Genomic DNA, 12,628 nt, shown 5'->3' on the forward strand with positions numbered 1-12,628 from the left:
AAATAACTTCTAGATATTCTGAAAATGAGGTCTGTTTCACTGTCAGTGAAAATGGTTTGAAAGTCCTGTAGACACTTTCTTCAAAGTCAAATCATTTTTCAACATAGTTTAGACTGTGCTGCAAGTAAACTGCCATTTTGTTGTGGTTTGCCTACTTTGTTCCTTTGTTGTCCTCGGTGTCTACATACTGGCTGAAAACATAGGGGTTGGATGTGCAGTACTGTCTACTGTAAATGATGTAGCCGACAGATGCACAGTCTTCTACTTTCACTTTTCACATCCTCCCAATAATACACAGTTATGTATGGCCAGTGCACAACTTCCCATTTATAAGTCAACATCAGAATTAAAGTTACATAAAAATGACTGATTTTGCCCTATAATAAAAGATACTAACTAGGAATACTCAATATAAATTAGAAAATCAATTACACAGACAAAATTCAACCTGAGGGGGCTGCCTTTCTCTTTTATGAAAATGCAGATTACAATTCACATATGTTAATGGTAATTAGTTGAAAGTGAAGAAACAAATTTGAAGGAGGCATATGGCAAAACAAGGGGGAAGTAAAAATTATCCCAGCTTCCTTCGTCACAATTTCTCTTTCGAATGTTTTGATAAGATCATCATGACGACTAAGGCTGCCACAGGGGAAGGAAACTGCCCAACCCTATTCAATTTTTTCAGCAGAGAATTAAAAAGCACTGTCACGATTGACCGCTGATGCACTACTCGAAAACAATGGCTATTGAGTCAAGTATGGCCACTTAGCGCTGTTAATAAAAGGAGGAGTTTAAGTCAGTAACTCATACAAGACTGCCCCTCATTAGAAATTGGTAATGAGCAATTTGAAGTGAAGACCACATCATTTTATATAATGTTGTCCATTTTTATGTAACCAGGAATTTTATCTATCCCAACAAAGTACAGTTGGGAGTTGGGTTTCCAACCAGATATCTGGGATATCAGGCAACTATGGTCAAGACAGAATCCAAGTCTCCACATTATCAATGTGGCCTCAGATAGCACTAGCATCCCTCCCCCAAAGCATTCGTCTGTGGAGTTGGGTACGGGAAAACACAGAATGGGTACTCAGTCAGCAGAGTAGGATTCCATTCACTGATGCATCCAGGAGTAACCTGACATCTGATGATTGTCAAAGAAAGGTGTGAAAGCAGCAGGAAAGTATGAGACTTCAGAAAGAAAGTTACCCGTTACTATGGCAGACTGAGTAACTTTTACTGTATGCTGCAATACAATTCAAAGTGATGCAGATACTACAGTCACTAAAACCTGTAAACAACAATTGTAACATCGCACAAACTATTCAGTTTCTTGAAAATATAAATGTGCGCCTCAGTCATGGAACCATTTGAGGACTGCTGTGTGAATTTCCTCTTTGATGGAAAATCTCTTTCCTGTCAGATATCCACCGAGCTTGCTGGAAAGACTGAATGGTCTTCATCAAATTGTTGGCACTGTTTCACTACGACTGGATGCTACATTGCATTGCACCATACACTGCAAGAATTTCATGGCGAATTTGTGTGCAATTTATATGTTTGGCTAACAAGAAACTTACTGTTCCTTGTACCTCAACTTTGGAGTGCCATTTCACTCCCACAATGTGATGAACCTGTTGTCCGTACTGCAGCAGAATTGTCTCTCAGGAAATCGGTAACATGCCCACTCTTCTGAAAGGGTGCCGTGCCTGTTGTGTAACTTAATTTCAGAAGTCCCTGTACCTCAAGCATGTCTCTTGAATGAATCAATAACCATCCAAGACCATTTCTTCAGCAATTCCTTTGGATCAGTGCTCATTGTGTAGAAGCAGAAGAAGATACACACATGAATGTGAGTCACGAGGCAACGGTTCAAATCTGTGTTCTGTAACTAGTGCAACATTCTTTAATAATTCTCCTGATACTGTGTTACTATCACATTTTTACTGTTAAATGTTTGTTTGCTGATGGGGTGGTAGGGTCAACCAATAACTCTCTGGAAATTTATACAGTGAGATAATCACAAGCCTATTTGGGGCCCACCCAAACAGAACCCTGCTTGCCCCAGTACAGCATATTCCATAGCAGTTACTCAGTAATGATTGTTTCACTCCCCTCAACCCTTATTGACAAACGGTGCATTTTCAAAATTATTTTTCTCCTACAATGTTCACAGTTCAGCCAATAAGATCAAAATCCCATGCACTATGACGTACAGTGTTCCATTACTGTGTCATTGGATGGTAGGCAAAAGCATGTCCAGAGCTTAGAGTAGTAATCGACTGTTTGTGTTAACAAGTCCCCAGCTCATGAAATCCATGTTTGACAAATGTGCACCCAGTCAATGAGACTGATCTCATCAAGATGGTCAACATTTGTCATGACCCAAAAATCAAAAGTAGCATAAAGAATTATGAGGGCATAGCAAGCATTTACCATGCACCCTGCCCCCCCACCAAGTGTTTTCTGGAAGTTGAGGAAGGCAATTGTAACCTGAGAGCTTTTATCGTCTGCTTTTCTGGGGTTCCCATTGCACAGCATTAGTTCATGCTGACTATGTACTGAACTTTGTTGCTGTCTTAATCCTCAACAAAATTTTATATGAGGAGCTTACATGCAAAAGCAAGCATGTCAGGAATTTAAAATAAATGAGACACAGAATGGAACAAAACAAACAGGATAGGCAGAACCTAGATAATCATACAATTTAAGTGAAATCAAACATTTGCCGAGATACAAGCCTAGGAAAATACATGTGTGTCCACATACACATTTTGTGTGAAGGATAACTAATCCATTACATCCAGTCGAGTGATTTCCATTCCAGTCACACTGTTTCTCTAATGCAGAGCAACTGTTTGTGCTTCTGTGTTCCCTCATAATATGTTGCATAGCACTAATAATTACTATTATTAAAAGGACACAGTTACTTATGCACTGACTCCACTTTTGATAGAATAGGAAAACTTCTAAGAAAAAGGCCAACAATTGTAACAAAAGAGGAATACAATGAGATCTACAATCAGTGACTCAGCTAAGAAACCTTGCTCGCCAATGTACATCTTGTAGGTCCTTAGATAGGGATTTCACATTAAATGTGTGAAATAAAATGCACTTCCATACACAAGTACAAAGCTATGGGAAACACTCATACTCATGTTGAGACAAATTCCCAACTAGATGTAAAAGAGCAGATGAACCACTACAAAACCCTTTCCTTGGACAAAAGCAAAAGTACTTTTCAGCCATCCAGTCTAAGATAATAGGAAAAAAAGATGTTGATGGTTTACAGTAAACTATTTTTTAAGAAGCCTGCCGAAATCACTAGTACCTAAGTTGGAACACAACCATCACCGATGACATTTCCATGTTGCCTGTGACTGTTAAGAAAATTATTCTGGTTTGCATGTAACACTTACGTCAAAGAATACTTCTAAAGATAGTTAATGCCACAGTTACGTCATTTTATTCTGGCATGGTGATCTGAAACATTTCAAATCATTGTGAAGTACAGTTTTTTCTATGGTATCACATACTACACTATAAAAATATGTGAAATGATATGGTATAACAAGCATTATACAGTAAGAGGTAAGTTATTTTGAAAGAAAGAAGAAGATTTTTGGGTTTGAAAATCGCTCATGGTTCATGTAATGAATATTTTCATTCTTGATTTGATTTACAGATATGAACTGCCTTTTGGCCTAAAAGTAAAAGGCATTCACACTGCAGTATGCTATTTTCCTTCTTATGTATGCCCAAAATAAGTTTCATGTTGACTGTGATAAATTGCATTTAGTAGATATGTTCATTTTTGGATGTCACCTTCTCATCATTTGCTTGGGCCTTTGCCCCGCTTCAACACGGGGTTGACCCTGTTACTATAGAGTTGGCAATGTTAGTGTCACAGAGAGTTGTTGCCAGATGCCCTTTGTGTCACCATCATGTACCCCCCAGAACAGAAGTAATGTACCCTAGCTCTCTGCGTCTAGTGTAAGCCATGAAATAGTGCGAATGTTTTTCAGATGTCTGTAAGTTGTGTAACTGAGGTGGTACATGGGGACCAGCCCCGTATTTACCATGTGGGATATGGAAAACTGCCTAAAAACCACATTCAGGCATGCCGTCCCTCGTTGTTAACCTGCTGGGCTGATTCAGTCCGGGGCCGGCGCACCTACCCAAGTCCAGGAAGCAGCACATCAGTGCTCGTGGGTAACCTGTTGTTTCCTTCTCAGAAATTCATCTGTGGAATAGCACTTGTCAACTTTCATTATCAGCCAGCACCTTGTTAATTAAAGGGAGGTGGTCAAATATTTTTATGGCTGCATGATATGCTTCTTTCTGTGCTACAACAAGATTAAGTCCCACTGTTTTCCTCCTAGTATTGTATTTATGAATGCTAGTATTATTTTCAAATTGTGCTGATCCTTCAAAACAAACTTTGTAAGAGTGTATGTGTTGCGAGGCTACCTAATTTCTTTATCTATGTGAAGTTTGAGGATAGGCACTGTGTATTTGTGAGTGTGTGTAGTGGGAGGGAGCAGAGGCCCCCTTTCTAAATATGACATCAATGAAAGAAGGAAGTCAAATTTTCTAGTGCTGTCATTGACACTTATGGCAATCACATTTATAGCAAATGTTGCTGCACTCAGTTTTATAATTCTTGTTCTCATCACTATGTACCCCCAAGTAATTTTAACAATCAGCCTTCACATATTTCTTTTCTGTAATGCTTCATTATTAGTGATGATTTGTCTTTCCTTATTCAGTTTTGTACAAGATGCCTTTTCTTTGTAAATGGGGTGTTAGACCATTTATTGAGAACCAATGAATGACAGTTTCGAATATTTCATTTATTGCTCCGTGCTTTTGAGGTGAATTAAGAGATCTATTTTGCCTTTACTGATAAAGTTGCAGACAATTACCCTTCAGCAAATTCATGTTGAGACCTAGAGAAGACAATTCTGGTCTACAAAGAGTGTCACAATTAAGAAATGTTAACTGTGTTCTTTAATGCTTCAACAGATTGTTACCCATAATATAGGCGTGCATTTGCCTTGCAACCATTCCAGAAAATGGGAATGGTGTGTCCTTTTTAGTCACAATGCCTTGTTGCTCCAGTGACATACAATAAACTGCCACAAGAGGAGGGGCTCTCAGACTAGATACATTAATTATTTATTCCACAGACCCACAAAAGAGGGTATCCTCCTGGGTGTGGAACATGTCCATCAGTATTGGAATAGTACCTCAGAATCAAACTAAACAGGAGGTCCTGCCTGAGACCCAGGTATAGCTGCTTTCATTAAATGAAACTATATTGTTCCATTTCATTCAAAACTGAGGTGCTATTCCATGACAGTTTGACAACCTCTGTGGTGCTCTTTGTGTTTTGGGGGAATAAGTGGACTGAGGAGGGAGGCATGCTGGGGCAAACAGTGCAGAGCCACTGTGCCAGGGTGGTGTAGTGGTTCGTGCATCTGCCCAGTGAGCAGAGGATCTGGGTTCAAATTTTCATTCATCTCTTCAGTCTACATGTATACTGCATAGTTGGTTGAGACTTGTAAAGGTCCATGGAACCATAAAGTATCTTTTCGTTTTGATGGTCATTCATATCAATGTTATTTTCAGTTTCAAGTGACAACTGAAAGAACAAACTAATAGTCTTATCTCCCTTAATAATACCCTTTTCGGCGACGGAGAGAATACAGGCAAATGATTTAATAGTGACGCATCAGTCATCTAATCCGAGTTAGTTAGTAGGATACATGTTCTATGGATCATAATGATGAGGAATGTGTCATTTTACATTCATTTGCAAATTAATTTATGCATATGGTTACATTATGAACATTTCTAATGTTGAGAATATCATGATTTTGCCATGTATCAAAAAATATGAGGCGTACATAAAGTCCAGGAACACTTTCAATTATTTATTGCACAAGAATCAAACAGTGTGCAGCTATCATACATGTGTCATTTCAAAGAGACACTGAAAGTTTTTTTTTTTAATGTATACCACCACAGTGTAGTTTCGTAACTTGCGGATAGTCACAAACGTGGTGTGTTGAGGTGTGGAGTGAGCTTTCTGTGTGTTGGCGTCCAACAAAAAACTAGTGTGGTAAGGAGCCACCAACAAGGAAGGCCATTTACCACTGGCACAACAAATTTGTTACGATGGGTTGCTTGTGCCCGGGAAAGAGAAGCAGACGTCCCATCTACATCTACATGACTACTCTGCAATTCACATTTAAGTGCTTGGCAGAGGGTTCATCGAACCACAATCATACTATCTCTCTACTATTCCACTCCCGAACAGCGAGCGGGAAAAACGAACACCTAAACCTTTCTGTTCGAGCTCTGATTTCTCTTATTTTGTTTTGATGATCATTCCTACCTATGTAGGTTGGGCTCAACAAAATATTTTCGCATTCGGAAGAGAAAGTTGGTGACTGAAATTTGGTAAAAAGGTCTCGCCGCGCCGAAAAACGTCTATGCTGTAATGACTTCCATCCCAACTCGTGTATCATATCTGCCACACTCTCTCCCCTACAACGCGATAATGCAAAACGAGCTGCCCTTTTTTGCACCCTCTCGATGTCCTCCGTCAATCCCACCTGGCAAGGATCCCACACCGCGCAGCAATATTCTAACAGAGGACGAACGAGTGTAGTGTAAGCTGCCTCTTTAGTGGACTTGTTGCATCTACTAAGTGTCCTGCCAATGAAACGCAACCTTTGGCTCGCCTTCCTGACAATATTATCTATGTGGTCCTTCCAACTGAAGTTGTTCGTAATTTTAACACCCAGGTACTTAGTTGAATTGTAGTATTTATCGAGTAATCGAATTCCAACGGATTTATTTTGGAACTCATGTGGATCGTCTCACACTTTTCGTTATTTAGCGTCAACTGCCACCTGACACACCATACAGCAATCTTTTCTAAATCGCTTTGCAACTGATACTGGTCTTCGGATGACCTTACTAGATGGTAAATTACAGCATCATCTGCGAACAGTCTAAGAGAACTGCTCAGATTGTCACCCAGGTCATTTATATAGATCAGGAACAGCAGAGGTCCCAGGACGCTTCCCTGGGGAACACCTAATACCACTTCAGTTTTACTCGATGATTTGCCGTCTATTACTATGAACTGCGACCTTCCTGACAGGAAATCACGAATCCAGTCGCACAACTGAGACGACACCCCATAGCTCCGCAGCTTGATTAGAAGTCGCTTATGAGGAACGGTGTCAAAAGCTTTCCGGAATCAACTTGAGATCCCCTGTCTGTAGCGGCCATTACTTCGTGCGAATACAGAGCTAGCTGTGTTGCACAAGAGCAATGTTTTCTGAAGCCATGCTGATTACGTGTCAATAGATCGTTCCCTTCGAGGTGATTCATAATGTTTGAACACAGTATATGCTCCAAAACCCTACTGCAACCGACGTCAATGATATAGGTCTGTAGTTAAATGGATTACTCCTACTACCCTTCTTGAACACTGGTGCGACCTGCGCAATTTTCCAATCTGTAGGTACAGATCTATCGGTGAGCGAGCGGTTTTATATGAGTGCTAAGTAGGGAGCTATAGTGTCAGTGTAATCTGAAAGGAACCTAATCAGTATACAATCTGGACCTGAAGACTTGCCCGTATCAAGCGATTTGAGTTGCTTCGCAACCCCTAAGGTATCTACTTCTAAGAAACTCATTCTAGCAGATGTTCGTGTTTCAAATTTGGAATATTCCATTTGTCTTCCCTGGCGAAGGAATTTCGGAAAACTGCGTTCAATAACTCCGCTTTAGCGGCACAGTCGTCGATAACAGTACCATCGGCACTGCGCAGCGAAGGTATGACTGCGTCTTGCCGCTTGTGTACTTTACATACGACCAGAATTTCTTCGGATTTTCTACCAAAGTGTGAGTGAAGTGAATGAGGAGTGCATACGAGAGACATCTATAAGGAGTCCGAGAAAATCTGTGCGTCATGCATCCCATGATCTCAAAATAGCTCCAATGACATAGTGGAAAGTCCTGCTACAGAAGGTGGCAATGAAATCATTCAAACTGGAGCTAGTGCAGGAACTCAATGATGATGACAAAGACAAGCATTTTGAGTTTTGTTCAGAGTTGCAAAAACTGAATGAGGATGGTAATGGCTTTGATTACATAATATTTACCAGGGAAGCCATTTTTCACACTAATGGGAAAGTGAACAGGCATAATTGTCATATCTGGGGGTACAAAGCATCCACACGAATGCATTGAATTTGAGCATGAGTCCCCAGAAGTGAATGTTTTTTTTTTTGTGCCTTGTCATACCAAAAACAGCACAGGCAATTCTTCTTCACTGAGAGCACTGTTACTGGATATTCCTACTTTGATGTCTTGCAGCAATGGCTGATACCTCAAATGCAACTGGACCCTTCATTCATCTTTCAGCAGGATGGAGCTCCAACCCATTTTCATCGTGAAGTTTGTGGGTGTGTGAACACAGAGCTGCTGCATCGATGGATCGGCCTTGCTACAGAAGAGGACAGGTGTTTCACTAAATGGTTCCCCAATCACCACATCTCACTCCGTGTGACTTTTTTTCTGTGGGGACACATTACAGATCTGGTGTGTGTACTGCCTCTACCACATGATGTAGCAGTGCCCTGTTTGTTTGGAAGATTTTTACAGGTTTGCTTCAAATTGCAATATGTATGATATCTGTGCAATAATTACTTGAAAGTGTTCCTGGACTTTATGTACACCCTATATAAAGGTATGATAGGAGTGGCAGGCTTGTTAACATGGTGCTGAAATGTACAATGGTAGCTAACGAAAAGCTCTGTTTGATGTGTTGCAGACACTACTGGCTATAACAACTCCCACATTTAGGTATTTAAATATTATTCTAATGTTCTCGTAAGATAAGGCATAGTATTCACTATACTATTGTTAAAAACAGCATTGTTTATTAAACATGTTATCTTCTATATGAACCTTAAAAATTATTTAGATTTGTTTCAGCTATTGCCACATGATTTACAGTCACTTCAACTTAAAAAAATATACGAAAAAGGAGACAAACATTTTTTTCAAGGCACTTTCTTGATCCTAAATTACCACAGCATTACATTTAAATGTTTAGCAGCCAATACCATTTTTCACAGCACCTGACATTTCTTGTAACTGTACCCAAGATGTAGTCTGGAATGTCTGAAACACCATTATCATTAGTTACCTTTATAATTCAGTCAATATATGTATTATATTTTCTTTAGCAACAGTCCTTCTCACACAGGCAAGCAAAGCCACAAACATTTCATCCTGGTTACTGTAAATGCACTCCAAGAACTAGCACCTCTACTTTGTGCAGTACTCTGTTTCACCCATAGCAGTTCAATATACCAGACTGTACACAAAATGTTCACCACATCTTGTACTTTTTCTGTAAAATGTTTGTGTTTCTGACCCTGCACAATTTGTCAGATACTCCCGGCAGTACACACTGTTGAGTATTAATCAAATCCCAGGGTAGCTTGCTTGGAATCATTTCAGTTAAGACACTAATCCCATGTTCCCTGTGATCTTAACTGTCTTGGGGTGATTTCCATGCTTCAATGTAGCAAGCTGTACAATGATAACTGTAACTGAATGCAGAAAATTAAGAATTGGAAATATAACAATAATAGACACAGTGTAATCCAATGAGCAATTCTACGTTCACTTACTCATTTATATTTCAGCTTTCTATTCAATTGGAGGCTTTTTCCCCCATCATTTGTAATGAATAACCATGTCTCTGAGCTGGCAATTATAATACCAACACTTCTAGGGATACGAGTTGTGACATTTCACACCTTCCAAAAGCACATGAAAATATTCTGAATTCAAATTTTGAAGATGGAACATTTTGGTGCTACATAGGCACTGTAATATAATACACAGATGGAACACGATTCAACAGCAGAAACATATTACAAAATTAGATACTGTTATAAAGAGAAGATCCCTGATTTTGTTGTAGCAACTCAATATCATTCCTGTGTTTAGTCACTTCTCTGCCAATTCAGTTACAGTTACCTTGACAGAGAGAACACTTAAAATAGCAGAATGTCTGTGCTAGTAGTAAGTGGCATGCATTCTAATGTCTTACAAAGGTTGAATTGCAATCACACAATTCAATTTCTGAGGTTTAGAAGCAGTTTATGTTGGGATCACTATAAAACCACTTACATGCTACTTTGGCCCTCGAGATGTGCCAATGACTCGGATGGCTTGCTGTCAGATGCATTTTGATCTTTTTGGGTGTACAAGGGCTGTGGTCCAGATGATCTCACACATTGTCTGCGAATTTTAGATGCTAAAGTGAAGAAAAGTTTTCAGTCGCAGCTATTGATTTGCGTTAAAACAGGGATTTAACTTTGAGTATTGCACCATAAACCTGTTTTGATAGTAAAACATGCAAAAACTAATCTCATTCTTCACCCAGAGAGGTGCTGGTGAGTCTCCACAACACTGGTGGCCTTTACCTAAGAGGGTTCCATTTAAATAGGTCTCATTTCTTTTGCTGCCTTTGTACACTGTGTGTACCTAGAAGTGAGTTTCTATACTTGTTCAAGTTCATGCTGTATTGCATCCTAATAAGATGGAAGGAGGAGGTCGGAATTGAAAAAAGTGCTGTAATTGTAGCTCTGCATCACAAAGGCTATAGGAACAAAATTTGGCCTAACCAAGCTTACAGTAGTGTATACATTGCTCTGGTGCCAGCTCAAGTGTTTGGCAATCTGGAAGACCCTGAGTAACACCGTAAAGCAAAGATTAGTTCCTATGTGTACAGAGTAAATGTGAGGACTCCTCCTGCACCTAAAATTAATAATAAAGTAAACAATATGTGAGAAGCTCCAACCTTTGTCTCAACAGAGCAATGCCATTTGTGTGACCATGACTTAAATGGATGGATAGAGAGAAGTTGAACTGATTGCAATGGGCACAGCAATGTAAAAACTGGAGAGCGCAGCAATGGTCCAAGGATTAATCGAGTTTTAAATTTGTAAGCCTTCACTGAATGTTTACTCATTGACATTGTGGAGAACATATGAAGTCAGTACTGATCAACAATTCAGTTCAATCTGCCAAGAGGCATACTAGTTGTGGGTTGATCTGCAGCAAGACAATGATCTCAGACAGACTTCTAAATTGTGCCAATAGTAAGTCAATAGAGGAAAGAAATTTGGGAAACTGAAGAGTATGGTCTGGTGAAGTCAGCCACCTCACTTAAATCCCATCGAATACTTACGGGATGAACTTGAGGGAGGGAGATTAAACACTAATGTCCCACTGAAAACAAGGTTATTAGAGACGGAGCACAAGCTTGGATTAGGGAAGTCGACTCTGCCCTTTCACAAGAACCATCACGGCATTTGCCTGAAGCGATTTAGTGATATAACAGAAAACCTAAATCAAGATGGCTGGACATGGGTTTGAACCGTTGTCCTCCTGAATGTGAGTCCAGTGTGCTAACCACTGCTCCACCTCACCCACTGGGATGAACACGGCAGGGCGATCAGAGAACTGAGGTCATCTAATGTTGAAAATCTGTGGATTACAGATGCATGGGACTGTAATCTCTGCAAAAATATTATCTCCATAATGCCAACAGTCTGCGCAGCTGTTCTTAGCACGAAGGGTACTTAATGACAGAGAGAGAGAAAATATTTGTATTGTTAGCCTATTTAGTTTGAAGAGTGTAGTTGTCTATTAAAATAAAGTGCACAGCTTTTTTCATAGGTGATCGAATAATTTTGACCTGCAGTATATACTTAGTAACAACAATAAACAGAAAATAAGCAAATATTGAGATCCTTGTCAAGGAAGGTGATTTATTGACTAAACTAGAAAGGTTACAATGAAATGCATACCATTTACTCTGCTGAAAGAAGAAACTGCAACACCCTCAAGGAAATGGTCATTTTTGTCACACGATGTGACATCGCTGTAATTTAGGTCAAATGAAACACGTGTCACAGTGAAGGGTGTCCTGTCACATCACTACAATGCATACCACTCTCTGATGGCAATGCAGGTGTATATTCTGACACATAAAGGTGCCAAATGCCATCCTGTGATACATTGCCACATAGCATCTTGGGCTGTTTGTTGGCACAATCTTTCATGAACTCACGATATATAGTGAAGTTTTGCTAAAGTTAAAAAGTGATTTTTACTGCTGAGTGTATATTTTTTGTTTTTTTCAAAGTACGACAACAATTACTGCAAAATGGCCGATACACAGCTCAGTGGAGACAACATGGCGTGTAGAGACATTGTCAATAATAGATCAACTCTATGCATTGTTTGAATAACATTACATACAAGCTAAACATTGTAGAGACGAGTTTAAAAAAAAAATCTTATTACTTTTTGCTATTGATACGGTCATGTCTCATAGAATGGATAACATAAACAGTTTGCCTACTGCAAGTTCCGTATCCTATGAAGCAGCATAGAATTAAATTACACTTGCTCAAACAAGTGAAACAGTAAATGAAATACAGAACCTAAATAATCTAGCCGTAGGAACCGACAGTAACATAGAGTTGCAAGATATGGAAAGTGAGTCACAAGCAGTAAA

This window comes from Schistocerca gregaria, unplaced genomic scaffold, assembly GCF_023897955.1.
Source record: "Schistocerca gregaria isolate iqSchGreg1 unplaced genomic scaffold, iqSchGreg1.2 ptg000251l, whole genome shotgun sequence".
In the NCBI taxonomy this organism is placed as follows: Eukaryota; Metazoa; Arthropoda; class Insecta; order Orthoptera; family Acrididae; genus Schistocerca; species Schistocerca gregaria.